The sequence below is a fragment of the Microcebus murinus genome, chromosome 20 (genome assembly GCF_040939455.1).
Source record: "Microcebus murinus isolate Inina chromosome 20, M.murinus_Inina_mat1.0, whole genome shotgun sequence".
NCBI classification, from domain to species: Eukaryota; Metazoa; Chordata; class Mammalia; order Primates; family Cheirogaleidae; genus Microcebus; species Microcebus murinus.
In genome coordinates this window covers 40,686,021-40,692,020 of record NC_134123.1, presented here as the reverse complement: position 1 = coordinate 40,692,020, position 6,000 = coordinate 40,686,021, and the positions used below count along the sequence as shown (strand labels likewise).

Here is a 6,000-nt window from a genome sequence, read left to right as displayed (position 1 = left end):
CCGGGGCTCTCTGTCCTGCCTGCCCGGAGGCCCAGCTGGCCTGCGGGTCCTTAGAGTGGCAGAAACGTCCTCAAGCTGATATTGCCAGTCAGGTGGGTGTCTGCACTTTTGTGCCGGGCACCCCGGGGAGGCCCAGGGGCTGGCTGGACAACGCGGCCTGCTGGGGGTCGGGGGTGCGCTTTGGAGGAGCAACCGATGCCCTTTGGACTTTGCTAGCAGCGTCTGAGGTGTCTCTGAGCCCTGCTCCATGTCGGGGAGAGGAGGAGGAGCAGGAGGAGGAGGAGGAGGAGGAGGAGGTGGCAGGGGCCGTGACCTACAGTCGTGTTCCCGGGGTGGCACGGCATGTGGCTTCTTCCACAGGCTGCTTGGCCTGGGCTCCCTGCACCTGGGCCTTTGGAGGACTGGCCCTGTTCTTGCCGACACTTCCTGCAGGGACCCAGAGCTGGGAGGTTGCATCTCCCAGACCTGGGTCGGGCAGAGCCCCAGCGGGCCATGCCCACAACCTCTCTCAGCACGGGTCCCCCAGAAGGCTTCTTTGGGACCAGGATTCTCTTGCGGGTGACTGTTTAAGGTCTGGCCCCTGGGTGGAGGGGCACCAGGAGTAGAGGAGCAGGAAGGGGAAGGGGGTGGCCAGGCGAGGGGACACTTTGAGGCCAAGTCCAAGCTTCAGCCTGATCCTCCTGGGAACCCCGGGGTGTACATCACACCTCCTGGTTGTCCTGCTCTGAGACCGGGACCCGGGCTTCGCATTTTCACAGCAGCCAGTCGTGGGCTGAGGACACCTGGGGCGTTGGGAACTCCCTGGCTTCTCCTTGGTTTAACATCTGAGCTGCTTGTGAATCGAGCCGCCACACACGCCCGAGTGCAGGTGTCTTCTGCACAGACTGTGGGCCTCGCTCTTCTGAATGCCGCTAGCTCGCCACCCACCCACGGGTGAACCTGGTCAGGGTACTTTCTCTAATGAGCAGACTCTGACCCCGGCGGGCTACCGGTGTTTTCATTTGCTCCTTTCTTTCTTCCATTTCGGGAAAGGCTTCCTTACTGGGTTTGGAAATCTCCTGTGCCTTTCCTCGCCTATTCTGTCAGCTTTAAATTTCTCTTTCAGTTGCCACCCTCACAGATGTATTAGGAAACTCTTTTCGGTGCATTCATTAGTGAAATGACCCAGATGAAGCTCGAATCCAATAGCTAATCGCCGATTTTTAGCAAGTCCACACCCCGGGGTGGTTGGGGTCCAATCCACCCCGGGCCAGGCCCAGGCCCCTTGGACCGGGCCAGAGAAGGACACAGAGCAGGGTCCGGCCCCCACGGTAGCGGTGCCCGCAGTTCTCCAAGGGCTTGGGGGTTTTCCAGAGGGAGGAGACAGAGGGGATTGATTTCTTCAGAGCCCCCCAAACCACCCCACCCCACCCCACCCCACCCCACCCCACCCCACCCATGGGACACATCCCGAGAGACGCCCCTACACTCGCTCCCCTCCCCCATGCGCTGTGCCCCAGCCCTGGCCCTGGGGAATAGGCGGCAGCCCACGCACAGGGCGGGGGGCACAGCTGAAAGGGTTTGTGGGGGAGGGCGGCCCCTGGCTGGGGGCAAAGGTCGAGCGCCCCGCGCGCGCGTGCGCAGTCAGCAGCGGCGGCGCGCTGGGGGTGGGGGGCGGGTAGGTGAAGGAGGCGAGGCGAGGAGAGGAGGGGGGCTGGAAGGTCTCCACCTTGGCGGGTCCACCCGTGGAGGCCCATCTCGCGCGCGCGCGCACGCGTGTGTGTGTGTGTGTGTGTGGACAGCCCCCCACGCCGCCCCGCCCCTCTCCCCAGTCCCGCGGAGCCCGCCGGACCCGGCCGGCGAGGGGAAGCGCAGAGAGGCTCGGCTTCTTGAGCGGGGCAGGGGCGCCCTCCACCGTCTCCGGCCAAGCCGGCCTGAACGCGCCCGGTCTCGTCTGATCTCCGAAGCTAAGCAGGGTCGGGCCTGGTTAGTACTTGGATGGGAGACCGCCCGGGAATACCGGGTGCCGTAGGCTTTTGTTTTTTTTGTTTTTTGCCTCTTGTTCTGTCCCCTTTCTGGGAGCGCGGCGGCGGTCCGGGGGATCACCCCCACCCTCAGCGCCCGTCGCGGTGCCTGGCGCCCCAGCCCGCACCGTGGGGCCTCCTCTTGTCCCGAGCCGTGACACCGCCGCCACGCGGCAGCATGCGTGGCATCTGGACTGTCAGGTGTCAGACCAAAGGTCTGGTCTGTGGGAACCGACACGCTGGAGGAAACCTTGAGAGGCTGAGAGGGGAGGGAGTTCCAGGAGAATTCCAGGACGTCATTTTGAGCGAGTATGTGACCAGAACTCGTCCCGTTGCTTTTGGGGTTCTACGGGCTACACGTAGGAATCTTTGGTGGTGGCACTGGATGTTGGGGGATCCGGAGTCACACGCAGACCTGCTCCACAGGCCTCATTTTACTTTTCTTTTCGGATTCATTTTCTGAAAAGGTGTCTCTTATCTCTATGATTACATTTCCTTTTCTCTCTCTCTCCGAGCAGATCATGGGAGTCCACGTATTGAGGTGACATGTATTGCCCGTGCCCCCCTCCCCCCCGTTTTCTGATTCATTTATTTCTCATTTTCTCCCAGCGTATGGTGGGGGTACCAATGTTAAGGTCAGCTGCATCGCCCTGTCCCCGCCTCCCCCCTCGGGTCAGAGCTTCAAGTGCGCCCATGCCCCGGTTGGTGCGCACCCACCCCATTCCTAATGGATGTGCACGCCCATCCCCTCCCCACGCCCGCCCGACACCCACCCGATGAAGGCGATTCCTCTGTGTCCACTTAGGTGTCCATCGGTTCCTACCAATCTGCCGGCGAGCGCGCGCACGTGGCGCTCTTGTGTCCGTTCTTGGGACACTTGGCTTACTGGAACGGGTTCCAGCTCTGGCCGGGAGAACACGAGAGGTGCCCTCTCACCGCTGTTCCTCATAGCTGAACGGCACTCCGTGGTGTCCACGCGCCACATTTCATTAATGCACCCGTGGATCGATGGGCACTCGGGGCGCTTCCACATCTTTGCGATTGTGAATGGCGCCCTAACTGTAACCCTGACCCCTACCCAGCCCAGTCTCCTCTGCCCCAGCCTGAGGCGCTCCTCCCCCGCCAGGCCCGTCACTGTCCTGGTCCCCTGCCTGACCGGCTCCTTCCCGCCCGGCCTGTCACCGTCCTCTGCCCCTGCGTGACACGCTCCTCCCCGCCCGGCCCATCACCTTGGCCCCTGCCTGACTCGCTCCTCCCCACCTCGGGCTCCTCCGTCGCCTGGGCCTTCCAAGGGCTTGGTGTGGACGCTGCTTCCAGGAAGCCCTCCAGGAACCCGGCAGCAGGGCGGCCGCAGCAGTCTCGCGCGGGGCACGTGCCCCCACTGTGCCGCGGGGGCCCAGCCTGGTGTCTTCTCTGAGGCCCTGCGGCTGCCGCTCCCCGCGAGGGGAGAGCCGTGGAGGTGGGGACCGCCTCCTGGTGGGGACGTACACCCAGCTCTCCGCCGCGTCGGATTCCGGGGCTCTCTGTCCTGCCTGCCCGGAGGCCCAGCTGGCCTGCGGGTCCTTAGAGTGGCAGAAACGTCCTCAAGCTGATATTGCCAGTCAGGTGGGTGTCTGCACTTTTGTGCCGGGCACCCCGGGGAGGCCCAGGGGCTGGCTGGACAACGCGGCCTGCTGGGGGTCGGGGGTGCGCTTTGGAGGAGCAACCGATGCCCTTTGGACTTTGCTAGCAGCGTCTGAGGTGTCTCTGAGCCCTGCTCCATGTCGGGGAGAGGAGGAGGAGCAGGAGGAGGAGGAGGAGGAGGAGGAGGTGGCAGGGGCCGTGACCTACAGTCGTGTTCCCGGGGTGGCACGGCATGTGGCTTCTTCCACAGGCTGCTTGGCCTGGGCTCCCTGCACCTGGGCCTTTGGAGGACTGGCCCTGTTCTTGCCGACACTTCCTGCAGGGACCCAGAGCTGGGAGGTTGCATCTCCCAGACCTGGGTCGGGCAGAGCCCCAGCGGGCCATGCCCACAACCTCTCTCAGCACGGGTCCCCCAGAAGGCTTCTTTGGGACCAGGATTCTCTTGCGGGTGACTGTTTAAGGTCTGGCCCCTGGGTGGAGGGGCACCAGGAGTAGAGGAGCAGGAAGGGGAAGGGGGTGGCCAGGCGAGGGGACACTTTGAGGCCAAGTCCAAGCTTCAGCCTGATCCTCCTGGGAACCCCGGGGTGTACATCACACCTCCTGGTTGTCCTGCTCTGAGACCGGGACCCGGGCTTCGCATTTTCACAGCAGCCAGTCGTGGGCTGAGGACACCTGGGGCGTTGGGAACTCCCTGGCTTCTCCTTGGTTTAACATCTGAGCTGCTTGTGAATCGAGCCGCCACACACGCCCGAGTGCAGGTGTCTTCTGCACAGACTGTGGGCCTCGCTCTTCTGAATGCCGCTAGCTCGCCACCCACCCACGGGTGAACCTGGTCAGGGTACTTTCTCTAATGAGCAGACTCTGACCCCGGCGGGCTACCGGTGTTTTCATTTGCTCCTTTCTTTCTTCCATTTCGGGAAAGGCTTCCTTACTGGGTTTGGAAATCTCCTGTGCCTTTCCTCGCCTATTCTGTCAGCTTTAAATTTCTCTTTCAGTTGCCACCCTCACAGATGTATTAGGAAACTCTTTTCGGTGCATTCATTAGTGAAATGACCCAGATGAAGCTCGAATCCAATAGCTAATCGCCGATTTTTAGCAAGTCCACACCCCGGGGTGGTTGGGGTCCAATCCACCCCGGGCCAGGCCCAGGCCCCTTGGACCGGGCCAGAGAAGGACACAGAGCAGGGTCCGGCCCCCACGGTAGCGGTGCCCGCAGTTCTCCAAGGGCTTGGGGGTTTTCCAGAGGGAGGAGACAGAGGGGATTGATTTCTTCAGAGCCCCCCAAACCACCCCACCCCACCCCACCCCACCCCACCCCACCCATGGGACACATCCCGAGAGACGCCCCTACACTCGCTCCCCTCCCCCATGCGCTGTGCCCCAGCCCTGGCCCTGGGGAATAGGCGGCAGCCCACGCACAGGGCGGGGGGCACAGCTGAAAGGGTTTGTGGGGGAGGGCGGCCCCTGGCTGGGGGCAAAGGTCGAGCGCCCCGCGCGCGCGTGCGCAGTCAGCAGCGGCGGCGCGCTGGGGGTGGGGGGCGGGTAGGTGAAGGAGGCGAGGCGAGGAGAGGAGGGGGGCTGGAAGGTCTCCACCTTGGCGGGTCCACCCGTGGAGGCCCATCTCGCGCGCGCGCGCACGCGTGTGTGTGTGTGTGTGTGTGGACAGCCCCCCACGCCGCCCCGCCCCTCTCCCCAGTCCCGCGGAGCCCGCCGGACCCGGCCGGCGAGGGGAAGCGCAGAGAGGCTCGGCTTCTTGAGCGGGGCAGGGGCGCCCTCCACCGTCTCCGGCCAAGCCGGCCTGAACGCGCCCGGTCTCGTCTGATCTCCGAAGCTAAGCAGGGTCGGGCCTGGTTAGTACTTGGATGGGAGACCGCCCGGGAATACCGGGTGCCGTAGGCTTTTGTTTTTTTTGTTTTTTGCCTCTTGTTCTGTCCCCTTTCTGGGAGCGCGGCGGCGGTCCGGGGGATCACCCCCACCCTCAGCGCCCGTCGCGGTGCCTGGCGCCCCAGCCCGCACCGTGGGGCCTCCTCTTGTCCCGAGCCGTGACACCGCCGCCACGCGGCAGCATGCGTGGCATCTGGACTGTCAGGTGTCAGACCAAAGGTCTGGTCTGTGGGAACCGACACGCTGGAGGAAACCTTGAGAGGCTGAGAGGGGAGGGAGTTCCAGGAGAATTCCAGGACGTCATTTTGAGCGAGTATGTGACCAGAACTCGTCCCGTTGCTTTTGGGGTTCTACGGGCTACACGTAGGAATCTTTGGTGGTGGCACTGGATGTTGGGGGATCCGGAGTCACACGCAGACCTGCTCCACAGGCCTCATTTTACTTTTCTTTTCGGATTCATTTTCTGAAAAGGTGTCTCTTATCTCTATGA

The 6,000-nt window shown here is 63.5% G+C and overlaps 2 pseudogenes; both read left to right on the top strand.

Annotated features, from left to right (window-relative positions):
* Positions 1–1,895: 1,895 nt before the first annotated feature.
* On the top strand, positions 1,896–2,014 carry LOC142862767 (uncharacterized; annotated as a pseudogene).
* Positions 2,015–5,406: 3,392 nt separating this feature from the next.
* LOC142862766 (uncharacterized) lies at positions 5,407–5,525 on the top strand (annotated as a pseudogene).
* Positions 5,526–6,000: the final 475 nt, after the last annotated feature.